The sequence below is a fragment of the Canis lupus genome, chromosome 9, assembly GCF_003254725.2.
Source record: "Canis lupus dingo isolate Sandy chromosome 9, ASM325472v2, whole genome shotgun sequence".
Classification (NCBI taxonomy): Eukaryota; Metazoa; Chordata; class Mammalia; order Carnivora; family Canidae; genus Canis; species Canis lupus.
The window spans coordinates 20650417-20666360 of record NC_064251.1 but is presented as its reverse complement, the minus strand read 5'-3'; the positions used below and the strand labels follow the sequence as shown (position 1 = coordinate 20666360).

Below are 15944 nucleotides of genomic sequence, written 5' to 3'. Positions count from 1 at the left end.
AGAGAGAGGCAGAGACACAGGCAGAGGGAGAAGTAGGCTCGATGTAAGGAGCCTGATGTGGGACTCGATCCCGGGACTCCAGGATCACCTCCTGGGCCAAAGGCAGATGCTCAACCACTGAGCCACCCAGGGATCCCAGAACCCTCACTTTTTATGGAAAGCCCAGGAAAGTATTCGGATGAAGTTTGAATTGAGCTGAGCCTTGAAAGTGGAAGAAGACTTTCTCACAGAGAGAAGATGGAACAGTGTCCTGAATATACAAGGAGTCAAAACGTCAAGGGCTTACCAAGCTCAGATAGGTAACATAAATGGATGGGCAAGCAGGAATAAGGCAGCAGGGATTTCTGGAGGTGGTGAACTGGAAGGCCCACATTCTGCCTACAGGTCCTCTCCGCCGGGCAGACAGCCTGGTCTGGAATCACCTCCCATTTGCCCCATCTGCCCTGTGCCTTTGTGCAGTGTACAACCTGCACAACCCCACATGGCTGCCCTGACCATCTAAAGATGGCCATCAGCTGCATATTGCCCTGCTGAAGAAGAAAGCTTGGTTTTGCTACATCTTGCTTTGTCAAGAAAAGCCAGAAACCCAGATTTGCATGTCACGTTTTCCAATTTGTCGAACACTGTCAAGGCCAAACAAAATCTAACCTTAGACTGGATCTACCCTAGAGTTCTGGTTTGCAGCTCCAATGGGAACCAATCCCCAGGACACATTTCACTCTTTCTCTTTCCCACGTGCATCACACAACACAGCCTTTTGCTGGGATTTGACAGGGAAAAACACAATGGTTGATGGTTCCCCTACAAGCTGCTGCAAAGCCCTGACAGAAAAACTAGATTGGCCACTGAACAGGAGGAAACAACGTGGGGCTGCCCAACAGCGGCCACCCCACGAGATTAATGGGTAAAACTTTAATTTATCCAGGCACCTTGCTTTCAGAGAGCCTCCCCTGCCCTCTTGGCTGCCCCTAACCCAAACCCCTCCTGTTTTGCTAATGATAAATGACAAGTAGTGGACATGATTAATTAAACCGCCCCCAGTAGCCAGTGGTAAAACCCATGGCCACAAGCAGAGGAGACATTCAAAGCATTCCCACTGCCCCTGCCCAGGGCACAGGCCCCAGGCTCCTTCCTGCTCTGGCTAGAACAGGCCCCAGTGGCCACGGCCTCGCACAAAGGGCCTTCCTAGGAACTGTCTGGGCTCAGCTCTGTCAAATGGAAATCACCAATACGGGCCACACAGTAATTAAACTCCTGGCATTCTTTTGACAAAAAATGTTCCTCTTGGGACATTCCCACAGGCTGTTGAAGGACTGTCGGGGCCCTATAAGCTCTCAGCTGATTACCAAGGGATTTTTGAAGTTAGCCTTGACTGTGGATCAAAAGGGGATGGGAATTCACGGGGTGCTGGTGGAGATGGGAAGTGCCTTGTAACAGAATTTATCATTTGATCATTTAGCTTGAAGCATCAACACTTGCTTCTCCAAGATCAAGATGGGCAGAGACAAAAACAGATGTTTGGGGCCCTTTTGTTTATACTTATACTGTTTGTTCACTGACATAGCCTGAGCACCTACAACAGAGCCTGGCATAGAGTAGCTGTTCAATAAATATTTGTTGACTGAGCAGCTGGAGATGTGCAGATGCCACTTCTTAAAAGCAGCAACAAGGAGCAGTTCCTGATTAAGTCCCTAGAACCAGTGGCTTCTAATTGTTTGTTGCTGCAAGACTGTAAATGTGGTAAGGACAAGGCCAGTATCTTATTCAACTGACTGTCCCCAGAACCAGGGCCTGCATGCAGTGCTTTCAACAGTATCTGTTGACCGTACAACTGGGGGACAAAGCACATTCCCGGGCTGGTCCAGCAAAGCCCCACTGGGGCCTGACCTGGCTGTCCTTTGGCAGTGTCTTGAGCTGCAGCAGCATTGGCTTCTGTGGTAGCGACAAGGTCAAAAAGGCCAGGAGTCAGAACAACAGCAGACATCACAGCTGGAAAGGCCTGAGGTCCCAGCCTGCCCCTGACTGGACAGCAAAAAGAAACGATTTAGCTACAATTTAGAGACTACTAAAAGATGCAACTTAGTTTTCCTCTATCTTTATTTGAGACCCTCACTCTGCCTGGTAGCGGCAAACAACTTCATCATTGTCAGCTGAACTCCATAATTCCAAATTTAAATTCAGTCTTTCCAGGGTTTTGTCGTGTCCCCCGCCACCCCCAGCTCAGCGCCTTAGTTCCAGGGGCTTCTGTGGCATAGCAGAGATGGGGATAGGGAGTGCTGAGCCAAGGTCATTGGCATCTGTCTTCACCCGTCTCTTGGGCATGGTCACTCTACTTTGTTGGTGTCTGCTGCTACACCCATGTCCTTTTTCCTGTGATCCTCAGTGTCCTCAGTTCCTGTGTATCCTCCTGACCCTGCACAAGAGGCCCTCCAGAACCACTCATCCTTGCCCAGCACCTGCCATGGCCTCCTTGAAAGTGTGAGGAAAACAGCTAACTGCTCATTACCCACCTTGAGAGATTTGGATTCAGTCAATCTAGAGTGAAGCCCAGGCATGTAAATTTATGAGTTCCTTCTGGGGCTCTGGCACACAGGGTTCACACCCTAGCATTTAGGTACCACAGCCTTAGAGCATCCTGTCCGGTGCCCTCAGCAGACAGAAGAGGACACTGAAGCCTCGGACTGTGGACATTGCCCTTACTGCTGTCAGCAGCCTCAGCCCTTGGCCCTTGGCAGGCAGATGGGAGGGTCCATATAGGCACTCAGCCTCTGCCTCTGACCCTCATGACCAGCTGTTTCAGATTCCAGGGGAAATTCTGACTTCCTCTTCTCATTGAAGAGGGGAGCACAAAGTCATGGGCAGGGGAATCAGATTGGATGCTTAGACTACCAGCTCTACTACCCACTAGCAGTGGGACCCAGCAGCTTTGATCAATAATTGGCAGATCATTAAAAAAATTTTTTTAATATATATATATTTAAAGATTTTATTTATTTATTTATGAGAGACACACACACAGAGGCAGAGACTTAGGCAGAGGGAGAAGCAGGCTCCCGTGGGGAGCCTGATGTGGGACTCGATCCCAGGACCCTGGGATCACGCTTGAGCAGAAGGCAGACGCTCAACCACTGACCCACTCAGGCATCCCTAAAAATATATTTTTTACATTTTATACTTTTTATAAAGTCTTTAGCATACTGAAAGAGGAGGGAGGGATCCCTGGGTGGCGCAGCGGTTTAGCGCCTGCCTTTGGCCCAGGGCCTGATCCTGGAGATCCGGGATCGAATCCCACATCGGGCTCCCGGTGCATGGAGCCTGCTTCTCCCTCTGTCTGTGTCTCTGCCTCTCTCTCTCTCTCTCTCTCTCTCTCTCTGTGTGACTATCATAAATAAATTTAAAAAATTAAAAAAAGAGGAGGGAAAGCTAGGATACTAAAAGATGCAAACAGACAATTAGACAAATCAATCATTAGATAAATTGGCTACAGCTAATGGTTTGGTTCCCATGTCATTTGATGAGTTTCTTGTCATTCCAAACCCCAGTTTCCCCACCTGTAAAATGAAGCTGATTAAACCTATTTCACAGTGTCGTTGTAGGGACGTGGTAAGGTGGTGTAAGTTACGTGCCGGGTAAACATTCAATAAATTCGACTTCCCTCTCTTCCTGAGCATTTGGACCACACAGAGGCCTCCCCTGCTCTTGGCTTTGGCTTTAAGGAGCTTGTGGTCACCGAGAGGATTTCACACTGGAGGTACATGCATTCCAAATTGATACCTAACTGTATATTTTTTGGTGTAAACTATATGTCGGCTCTAACTTTAGCCTGGGGGAGCTTTGTTATTTGTTTCCCTTTCATGAAAGCTATAATAGAGGAAGTGAAAACCTTGCCTTGTACATTCCAATTCCTAAATACACAATTTACAATTTTCGGGGATATTATTTAAGTTTATTTTGATTCTGGAGTCTCACCATCCCCATGGGTAGCTTATTTAGGTTCCGGGTGGACTCTAGAAAGGCCTGGAATGTCTCAAAGGGAGGGAAGGACGATCTTCATGTTCATTCAATAGCAGAACCTAGGGGCTTTGCAGGATCTTGGAAGCTTCCCCAACACCAGCTGAGGGGTCTCAGTGTGGGGGCTGGATTTCTCATGGCCCGGAGCTTTGGTAGTTAGCTTCTTTCTGGCTTTTCCATTCACTGCTCAAACTGAGGCCAACAAGGGACATGCAGGACCACGGTCTGGCCAGGGGTTCCAGTTTCTTCTCTTCTTTCTGGAGGTGATTATGGGCCTCTCTGTTTGTATCTGTGCCCCATGTGTGAAAGACCTGTGAAATTTGTCGGGTTCTCAGAGGGCTCAGGGGACACCTGAGGAATAAATGCCACTACCGTGTTGGTCAATGTCTACCTGTATCCCACCCAAGCTTTGTCCTTGAGACCAGGCCTCTGGCACTCAATGGTAGGACCCCAAGGAAGGCCCCGGCTTTGCTGAACATCCTCCCAGGGGGACTTTCATTCCTGGCCCTGTGAGGAGTGCTGCCCTTGTGGTGGAGGATGGAATGGGCCAGCATCATGGGATCTCCCTCCCTGTTCTGGCTGCAGATAATAAATTCCTATCCTGGAGTTCCACACTAGTATGCTCAAACTTCAGTGTACAAAAGAATCAGTGTGTGCGTGTGTTTGAGAGAGAGAGAAAGTGAGCATGAGAGAGAGAGAGAGAGAGCATAAGCAGGGGGAGGGGTAAAGGAGAAACAGATTTTCCACTGAGCAGGGAACCCAATGCAGGACTTGATCCCAGGACCCTGAGATCATGACCAGAGCCGAAGGCAGATGCTTAACCAACTGAGCCACCCAGGCACCCTCAAGTGTGTTTTTCAAAGCACCCCCAAGGGATTCTGATGTGGGCAGTCGCTTGGAGAAACTCTGGTAACTACAATTGCTATAAAGCTGTTCCAAGTTGCTGGATGTCTTTGAACTGTCCCAAGTCCAAAAAAAAAGGTGCCCTTTAAGAAAGCTGATTGTAAAGCAGAAGGCCTACTTCCAAGGAGAGCAGAATCTGTGCACATTATTATTTATTAACGTTATTAACAGGAGCAGCAGCAAACGCTAGGGTAGCACCATTGTGTTACAGGCCACAGGCCCACAGGAGGCACTCTTCACATTTTCATTTTCCAGATGAGGAAACAGGCACAGAGAGGTTGAGTGTGGTACACAGGCTCTGCAGCTACCCTAGGGCGTCAACGTAAGAGTCTGAGGGAGCTATAACCCAAGTACCTGTAGAAAATGGCAAGACGCTCTCTTGTGGACCTTGATCGTTTCAGGTTAGGGGCTGGTCATCTGAAAGGCTTGGGACTCTGAACCATGTGATATCAGCCTGACCTCTGGGGAGGGAAGGGGGCTGCAGATTGAGTCCAGTCATGCAGCTGATGATCTAATCATTAATGCCTACATAATGAACCTCCCATAAAACTCTGGGGATTAGAAAAAAGTTTGGTTGAGTTTCCTGATTGATGAATACATTGATGTGCCAGGAGAATGATACCTCCTGATTCCATGGGAAGAGGACATGGAAGTCCTGGGTGCAGGGCCCTCCTAGACCTCACCTTATGGATCTCTTCATTTGTCTTGTCCTGATTTGCATCCTTTATAAAATAAAGCTGTAATTGTAAATAAAGAGCCTTCCTGAGTTCTGTGAGTCACTCTAGCAAATTATCCAATATGAGGGGGTCATGGGAAACTCCAAATGTATAGCCAGTTGGTTAGAAGTTCAGGTGACCTGGAGACCCGCAAACTTGCAACTGCTCTCTGAAGTGAGAGCAGTCTTCTTGGGGCCCTTAACCTGCAGAGTCTAACATTAATCGTGGGTGGTGTTGTATTGCACTGCGGTATCGTTATGCTAGATTCATGAAAGCATGATTCAAGAGCTGGACTTTATTTGCTTCGTGGCTGGGAGTCATAGGTTTATGAGAAGATGATTTTCAGGATTAGTAACTGGGATTCTGGAAGAATAATCCAGCAGAGATTGAGGCTGGCCAGAGTTCTCCCTGAGTCCCAGGCACCCTTGGTCATGCAGTCTCAACGAGGATGTACAAATGTTGGTTACCAACAATGCTTCCTTTCAAAAAATAAAGAGCAGCTACAAAGCAGTCAGCTTATATTGGTAGGGTTGGAATCACTCCAGGTAGGCCAGCCAAGAAGCTGTAGAAAATTCTCACTTGTAGGAGCAGAAGAGCAGTTGGTTCCTCTTGGTTCATGTTCTGCAGACATCAAAGCTCATTAAGAGTCTGGGATGCAGACCCAGCCCAAGCCTTCTCTTTAAAACACAAGGGATGTAGCCACAGAACTCAGGGTACAGCTTCCCCTTCGGTATTTAGGAAACCTGGAGCCCCTTTTTTTAAGTTTCCTGTGCTCTCCAGCCTGCTTCTTTCCAGTGACAGCTAAGCACTGGGAAATTGTATTTCGGTATTTCTTGAATATCCTCTGCAAGCTGGCCGTTGCGCTGCATGCTCCCCCTCTCTGGATCTGATTCAGCCTTCACTGAAACCCTACCGGAGGAGATGACTTAATCTCTGGGCCTAGTGAGTGGAGCCACGAAATTCAGATGAATTTTGCAAGACACAAACCTAAATCTATTTTGTGGCTGCTGATACACATTCCAACTTCACCACATCCGCGGTCATTCCAACCACAAACACAAAAGGTGCTATAAATTCATTTCCATGCGGTATTTCATTGTTTCTGGCATCACTCATTTCTTGATAACTCAGCTGGTCCAAATAGCCCATCCAGGTCTGTCATTGATCCCAAGAGCCCCATCGTGGTGTCTTTGATTTACTGATGGTGTTAGGCCTTAATGGCTTACAGCTGTTTCTTTCCACGAACTGTTTTTTCTTATCGAGTTTGATGAGAAAAAATTTTGAGAGAGATACTAGACAAAAAGTTTAATTGCACTCACAGAAGCAGCAGCCTTTTTGCATTTTTTATTTAATCTTTGTGTTATAATGGTCATCAGAGAAACTAAAAAAAATATGTGCATACAAAGAAGAAAACAAAGCACCCATAATTTCATGGCCTAGAGATAATCGATGTAACATTTTTGGGGTATTTTCCATGTCTTTTTTTCCATGCACACAGACACACACCCTAGAACCTACCTGGGATTACCTCTCCATGATTTTGCCCTTGGTCCCAGCAAGCAGCAGAGGAATCACGTGGAAGCTCATTGAAAATGCAGAATCTCAGGACTTGCCCCAATCCTACTGCATCACAATCTGCATTTTAACAAAGGAATTCTGGGTACAGGAAACGTTTACCCCATGCCGTTTGCACTCATTAAAAAAAATTCTTCTATAATATGATTTTTAATTGCATAACATTCCATCATGCATATTCGCTTGCCTCTTCTCTTGTCTTCCCTATTATAGGGAACACTCCAGGGAACATCCTTGAATCCCCTTTGCTCCCTATCTCTGATGATGTCACTGGGGCAATTCTTAGAAGTGAAGTTACAGAGGCAAAGGCTATGATACTATAGAATGTTTTTTATACTTCTGGACTGCTCAACACCTTTTGACTACCCTTCCTTGTATTTTGATAAATTTCCCACCATGTGAGCTCCATCTCCCCCTCCTAGAAACCCAAACTCACTTTATTGAAGTTCCTCGAAGCTAAGGGTCAAGCCTGTGATCTGCATTCTGCTGGTGAGATGCTCCAGTAAGAGTGATTCAGAGGGGAGCCAGAGAAAGGGGAGGCACCTGGTAAAGTCTGCTCTGTGGGGAGCTGGAAGGGGCAAGTGAGGGCCAACACCTTTCAGGAGTCCAGGCTTCTGGGTCCTAGACCCAGCCTGCAGTGTGATCTGATGTCTGCAGTGGGCTTTTGCCTGGAGCCTTGCCCCCAGGCAGCTTGGTCTCTGGCCTCCTGGGGGTGGGGGAGACTGCTCCCTCAAATCCTTAAACTGGCTAAGAACCTGGCTGAGGGGTGCCTGTATGGCTCAGTGGTTTACAGTCTGCCTTTGGCCCAGGTCATAATCCCAGGGTCCTGGGATTGAGTCCCACATCAGGCTCCCTGTGGGGAGCCTGCTTGTCCCTTTGCCTATGTCTCTTCCTCTCTCTGTGTGTCTCTCATGAATAAATAAATACATAAATAAAATCTTAAAAAAAAAAACTTGGCTGACCCACAAACATTTTTAAGACTTTTTATTTTTTTAAATTTTTTTATTCATAGACACACAGAGAGAAAGGCAGAGACACAGGAGAAGGAGAAGCAGGCTCCATGCAGAGAGCCTGATGTGGGACTTGATCCCTGATCCCGGGTCTCCAGGATCACACCCCAGGCTGCAGGAGGCGCCAAACCACTGCGCCACCGGGGCTGCCCCACATTTTTAAGACTTTTGATACAAGTGGCTGAAAATTTTGTGGACATTCTTTTTTTTCCCCTTTTACTTATTGAAATTTAATACAACACTGATACAAAGGGCAAACTAAACTCAAAAGTATAAGACCATAGGAACAGCTTTTCCTGCTTTCTGCCATCACCTTCCAGGCTAAGCTCGAGCCAGTGGCCTTCTGGCCTAGCACAGCTTTCGCCATGGCCCTCAGCGATGCTGGACATGCAGAAGCAGATTAAGCATATGATGGCTTTTATTGAACAAGAAGCCAACGATAAAGCAAAGGAAATAGATGCGAAAGCAGAGGAAGAGTTCAACATTGAGAAAGGTCGTCTTGTGCAAACCCAAAGACTGAAGATTATGGAATACTGTGAGAAGAAAGAAAAGCAGATTGAGCAGCAGAAGAAAATTCAGATGTTTAATTTGATGAATCAAGCAAGGTTCAAAGTCCTCAGAGCAAGATATGACCTTATTACAGACCTACTAAATGAAGCAAAACAGAGACTCAGCAAAATGGTAAAAGATACAACCAGGTACCAAGTGCTGCTGGATGGACTGGTCCTCCAGGGTTTGTACCAGTTGTTGAAGCCCCGAATGATTGTTCGTTGCAGGAAACAGGATTTCCCTCTGGTGAAGGCTGCAGTAAAAAGCGATTCCTATGTACAAAATTGTCACCAAAAAAGATGTTGATGAGCAAATTGATCAGGAATGCTACCTGCCTGAGGAAATAGCTGGTGGAGTGGAGATTTATAATGGGGATTGTAAAATAAAGGTTTCCAATATTCTAGAAAGCCAGCTGGACCTCATAGCCCAGCAGATGATGCCAGAAGTACGGGAAGCCTTATTTGGTGCAAATGCCAACAGGAAGTTTTTGGACTAAACCTTTGGGAGAGGTAGAGTTCATCCACTGCTCTCCTGCTGTGGCGTGGAAGTTTCTGATATTTGAAGAAACAAGATACCTGTGTGGCTTCCTCTTGCCTGTTCTCATAATCTGTATTTGTCAGTGGATACTCTGTGTAGCTAATGCCCTTATCCTAATTGTTAACAATAGAAAGTTCCACTTCATATAATCAGGAAAGCTCCTTCTTAGCTTATCTAAAAGTAGCACAACTTTTGTCAGCTTCTGTAGTGTGAAGGCGAGGGTATCAGATGGTGGTCACAGGAGCTTCACCAAGTCTCCACTCTTCCTCCAGTCCTCTGCTTCCAGTTCTTGAGCCTACAGGTGATGTGCACGGTGTTCTCTGACATGAAGTCTTTGCTCTTAGGCTTAAAGTGCATGGGGGCGTGCATTTCTCCCAGCAGTAGTCGCTTCACCGCTAACCTGTTTGGGCCTAGAAGTGTTCCTCATCTGTAAATGTGATTTTTTAAAAGATTTTATTTATTTACTCATGAGAGACACAGAGAGAGAGAGGCAGAGACACAGGCAGAGGGAGAAGCAGGCTCCATGCAGGGAGCCCGACATGGGACTCGATCCCGGGTCTCCAGGATCACGACCCGGGCTGAAGGCAGCGCTAAACCGCTAAGCCACCCAGGCTACCCTGCAAATGTGATTTAAAACCTAAGCCATGAATATGTCTTATTTATTAAAACAAAAGGTTTATGTGGAAAAAAAAAAAGACCATAGGAACCTTTCCATACACTTACACAGAAGCACAACACCCATCTTAGTGTGTAAGCAGTCCAGTCACTAATTTTACAATTATCACATCCAATAGGCTGGGTTATTATATTAGAGAACCCATTATCCATATTGGATAATAGACACTCAATTATCTCCAGTGTATATATAATGCAGATTCTACATCAAGTCAAAAGAATTCTCTGAGACCCAGTTCCAGATTATGTCAGATGTTGTGGATTCTGTATTTTAAAATTTATTTTATTAAGATATAACTCATATACAGGGCGCCCAGGTGGCTCAGTCAATTGGGTGTCAGTCTCTTGATTTCTGCTCCAGTCATGATCTCAAGCCCTGCATCCAGCTCTGTGCTGGGCGTGGAGCCTACTTAGTTAAGTTTCTCTCCTCCCCGGCTCTCTGCTTGGCACCTGAGTAGCTCAGTGGGTTAAGTTAAGAGGCCAACTCTTATTTTGGTTCAGGTCATGATCTTGCGGTTGTCAGATTGAGCCCTGTGAGGGGCTCCTGCTCAGTGCAGTGTCTGCTTCTCTGCCTTCCCCTCTGCCCCTCCTCCCCCAAAAGATATAACTCCTATACCACAAAATTCACCATTTTAACGTATACAGTTCAGTAGTTTTTAGAGTATTCCCTGTCCCACATTCCCTGGCAAAACTTATCTCCTTTCTGTCTCTCTGGATTTACCTATTGTGAACGTTTCACATAAACAGAATCATACCAATACATGGCCTTTTGAGTCTGGCTTCTTTCACTTAGCATCATGTTTTCATGGTTTGTCCATTTGTAGGATTATATCGATACTTCATTTCATTTTATGACTGAATAATATTCCATTGTATGGGTTTACCATATTTTGTACATCCATTTATCAATAAACTGACACTGGGCTGTTTCTACTTTTTGATTATTAATAAGGCCACTATAAACACTTGTGTACAGGGTTTTTAAAAATATTTTATTTATTCATGAGAGACACAGAGAGAGAGAGAGGCAGAGACACAGGCAGAGGGAGAAGCAGGCTCCATGCAGGGAGCCCAACGTGGGACTCGATCCCGGGTCTCCAGGATCATGCCCTGGGTTGAAGGTGGCACTAAACCGCTGAGCCACCCAGGCTGCCCAGTGTACAGGTTTTGTATGAACATATCTTTTCAGTTCTTGGGTGTACACTGAGGGGTAGAATTGCTAGGTCCTATAGTAACTCCATGTCTAACTGTATGAGGAGCTGTCAAACTGCTTCCACAGTGGCTGCACCATTTGACGCTCCCACCAGCCATGTATGAGGGTTCTAATTTCTCCACATCCTTGACAATACTTATTATTTTCCTTTTTAAAAATTTTGACTTATGGTCATCCCAGTATGTGTGAAATGGTATCTAATTGTGGTTTTGGTTTGTGCTTCCCTAATATTTCGTGATTTTGAGCATCTTTTCATGTGCTTAGTGGCCATTTGTCTATATTCTTTGGAAAAATATCTGTTCAAACTCTTTGCTCATTTTAAAACTGGGTTATTTGTCTTTTCATTATTGAATATTCGAAGTTTATTATATATTCTTGATGCTAACCCTATAAAATATGAGTTGCAAATATTTTCCTTGTGGTTTGTCTCTTCACTTTCTTGATAGTATTTCTTTGATTCACAGAAGTTTTTAATTTTGATGAAGTACAATTTGCCTATTTTTTCTTTTTTGTGTATGTGTTTTGGTGTCATCTCTAAGAGATCATTGCCTAATCTAAGGTCATTGAGATATACAACTATGCTTTCTTCCTTCTAAGAATTTTATCCTTTTAACTCTTTTTTTAAAAAGATTTTATTTATTTGAGAGAGCATAAACGAGGGGGAGGGGCAGAGGGACAGGCAGACTCCCCATTGAGCGCAGGGCCAATAAGGCCCAATGTGGAGGTCAATCCCAGGACCCTGAAATCAGAATGTGAGCCAAAGTCAGATGTTTAACCAACTGAGTCACCCAGGTGTCCCTATACTTTTAATTCTTACATTTAGGTCTTCTATCCATTTTCTAGTTAATTTTTGTATATGGTATGAGGTAGGGCTCCAAATTCATTCTTTTGCATGTGGCTATCTAATTGTCCCAGCATCATTTGTTGCAGACTATTCTTTTCCCATGAAATGGTCTTGGCACTCTTCTCAAAAAGAATGAAATACTTAGGAATAAACTTAACCAAGGAGGTGAAAAATCTGTACATTGAAAACTACAAAGCATTGCTGAAAGAAATGAAAGAAGACACTAATAAAAAGACATCTTGTATTCATAGATTACAAGACCTAAAATCATCAGGTTAACACTACCCAAAGCAAATCTACAGATTCAGTGCAACCCTTATCAAAATTCCAATGCTTTTTTCTTTTGCCAGTAGAGAACAATTCATCTTAAAATTCATATGGATCTCCCAAATGAGTATGAATAGCCAAAATAATTTTGAGAAAGAAGAACAAAGTTGGAGGTTTCACACTTTCTGATTTCCAAACTTACTACAGAGCTACAGTAATCCAACAATGTGACACTGGCATAAGTCAGACATACAGACCAATGGAATAGAATAGGGAACCCAGAAATAAACTCTTATTTATATGATCAAATGATTTTTGATGAGGGAGCAGGACCATTCAATGACTGGATTTAGCAATGAATTTTTTGGATATGACACCAAACACTCACGACAAGAAAAAAAATAGGTAAATTGGACTATACCACACTTAAAAACTTATGTGAATCAAAGGACACAATCAACAAAGTTAAAAGGACAATATGCAGATAGGTAAACAAAATAAATGGACAAACAAAATGAATGACCGATGAATGAGTAAATAAAACATAGTATACAATGGAATATTATTCAGCCTTAAAAAGAGAAATTCTCACATATACTACGATGTGCATGAATCTCGAGGACATTACATTAAGTGAAATAAGCCAGTCACAAAGGACTGTGTGATTCTGCTCATATGAGGTCCCTAGAGTAGTTGAATTCATAGAAACATAAAGTAGAATCATGGAGCCAGGGGGATGGGGATATGAGAAGTTATTGTTTAATCAATATAGAGTTCCAGTTTTGTAGATGGGAAGAATTCTGAAGATGGACAATGAGTATGGCTGTGCAGCAAAATGTGAATATACTTGATACCATTGAACTATACATTTAAAAATGGTGAAGATGATGAATTTTATGACATGTGTTTTACTACAATTAAAACATTTAAAAAATCAGTTGACCATACATGTATGGGTTTGTAGAAGCTTTTTAAAAATACCATTTAAGGGGACGTCTGGGTGGCTCAATGGTTGAGCATCTGCCTTTGGCTCAGGGCGTGATCTTGGGATCCTGGGATCGAGTCCTGCATTGGGTTCCCCACAGGGAGCCTGTTTCTCCCTCTGCCTAAGTCTCTGCCTCTCTCTCTCTGTGTCTCTCATAAATAAATAAATAAATAAATAAATAAATAAATCTTTAATAAAAGATATTTTAAAGACATCTTTTAAATGCACAGAGTACATATTATTTGTTCAAATAAGTGGTCATACCCAGCCAACCTGACCTAGGATGTGGCGACCTCCAACATTTTAGCAGTTTGCCTCAATCCTAGCTGTTCTTTGAGCAATTATGTCTCTCCCATTCCATGCAGTCCTGATGCTACTGGGAGTTGTGGAGTGCTGGCACCCTTCCACGGCTGCCCCAGCTAGAGCAATTGGGCTTGTCCCCCAGGCATCTGGATCTGGAGGGAGAGTCATCAATGGGGAAGAGCAGTGATTCCTGCCACAAGAATCACATTGCAATGTCAAAGCCTTGTTGGATTTCTGAAAACCACATCCCATCTGCCCTGGCTCTAAGACCTGCAGACAGCCTTTGTGATATTCACTTATCGATTCAGTTCGGCAACATCTACTAATGACCCTTAAATCCTGTGCAAATGTATTTGAAGTGGCCCCGAGGGTTAAGCATCTGGCAATTCTCTCCAGCAACAGCATTGCTGTCCCACAGCCTGTGAAAATCCACAGGGATCTTCTTCTCTGCTCGCTATTAAATATTTAGGTATTGCATATTAATATATACCAGAAACGGCAACCTCTTTCAGCCTGCTTGTAAAGTGGTACTTATCTTCTGGAAAGCCGTCAGGCAATATAAGTCAGAAGCCACAGAAATATCCCCCTCCTGGGAAAATAGATAATCTTAAATACAGAAAAATCCATTTAGGCAAAGATGTTCAATGTCCACATTGGCATGACCACCTGCCTTGCATCCCCCCAGCCTCTGAGTGGGGGTCATGTGACATGGTCAGCTTCTTTCTGGTTAGGGTGGATCTTCAATGTGCCACTCTAATGATTTATGATGTTAAAAAGACTCCCTTCTAATAGGGATGAGGACAGAGAGGGGAAAGAGGGTAACAGGGCCAGAGAATCCCATCCACTATATTTACAATTATAAAAATATTACAAACCCTCCAGTGTTTCAAATCCCCTCCTGCACAGCCAAGGGTGTAACCGGGGTAGGATCCCAAGGGCTTGGGCTGGGTGGGTAAGGTACTCTAAGCAACAGGCATCAGATCTGAGAATGGCAAGCCAAGGCCAAGGGCCAATACTAGTTTTTTTGTTTGTTTGTTTGTTTTTTTGTTAGGTATCTTGGCAAGGGGTGGGGAGAATTGTCTGGAGGGCCATGGGTCTATGTTTAATATTCTCAGTGGGTCTCACATTTAGCCTTCTACTATTCTTTTCTTTTTAAAGATTTTATTCATGAGAGATACACACAGAGAGAGGCAGAGACATAGGCAGAGGGAGAGGCAGGCTCCCTGAGAAGAGCCTGATGTGGGACTCCATCTGGGAACTCCAGGATCAGGACCTGAGCCAAAGGCAGACGCTCAATCACTGAGCCGCCCAGGCGCCCCTTCTACTATTATTTTCAAATGCAATTGCATGCTTAGGGCTAGACAGCGAGTCTGACAAGACCCAAAGAAGACATTTGTCACTTGGCCTTGATCTTGTTAGTATCCCTGGACGGTTAGTACCCCTGGACAATCAGTACCACCTGTGTGCTGCCTTATGAATTTTTCTTTTCTTGTGAGTTTCATAATCTTGTTTTACCATATTATTATCTAATAAGAACATCCAGCTGTTCAATGTAAATATTAAAATAGCTGGTGATTTTTAATAACGCTCTTGTGGCATATCTTCATTTCATGACATACACTAAGAGTCTCAAAAATGGTAGGGAAATCAGGCTTTTTTAGTCTTTGAGAGGGCATCCTCTCAGCTGTCAGATCTGAGGGTGTGAGTGCGATGCACAAACTGGGAGACAAAGCAGAGTCTGCAGCTGTGGGGCCTCAGGAAGAGGTCAGGAAGGAAGGAACAGGATTGAGAGCACCAGGACTTGGGGCTTGAACAGGGCTGGGTGCATTGAGTGGGGCCTAGCCCTAACCTGGCTCCAGGATAGGACACAGTGGGCTAACAGAGAGGGGCAGGGGTCAGAAGACCACAGCCTACCCTTAAGGAAACCATGGACCATCATCTCAATGGCCCAGGCAGCTTTTACGAATAATGGTTATGAAGCCCCTGCAACAACATGGAAAATGCTTTTGTTAGTATGCAGAAGACATCACTTTGTGGACCTACAACACACATACACATACACACACATGCACGTACACACAGAAAACAAGACTAGAAGGAGTTACTCCTAAGTGCAAGCAGGGCTTGTGTTGACTGGGAGGGGTGGAATTGTGGCTGGGTTTATTTGTTCAGTATTTTAAAATAAAATAATGGTGTAAATTAAGGATAACTAAGTCACTATCTCATCCAGTAGCCCTCAGACCCCTTGGGAGAAGCCCAGGGTGTGCCAAATTCCCACAACATGGCCTACAAGGTCTAGGAGGGCTGAGGGTCTTTCTCTCCCTCTCTTGGGGCCCTTAGCCACATCCCTTGGGGG

General features: G+C 44.6%; 1 pseudogene; it reads left to right on the top strand.

Annotated features, from left to right (window-relative positions):
- Positions 1–8546: 8546 nt before the first annotated feature.
- On the top strand, positions 8547–9373 carry LOC112655162 (V-type proton ATPase subunit E 1-like; annotated as a pseudogene).
- The last annotated feature ends 6571 nt before the right edge of the window (positions 9374–15944 follow it).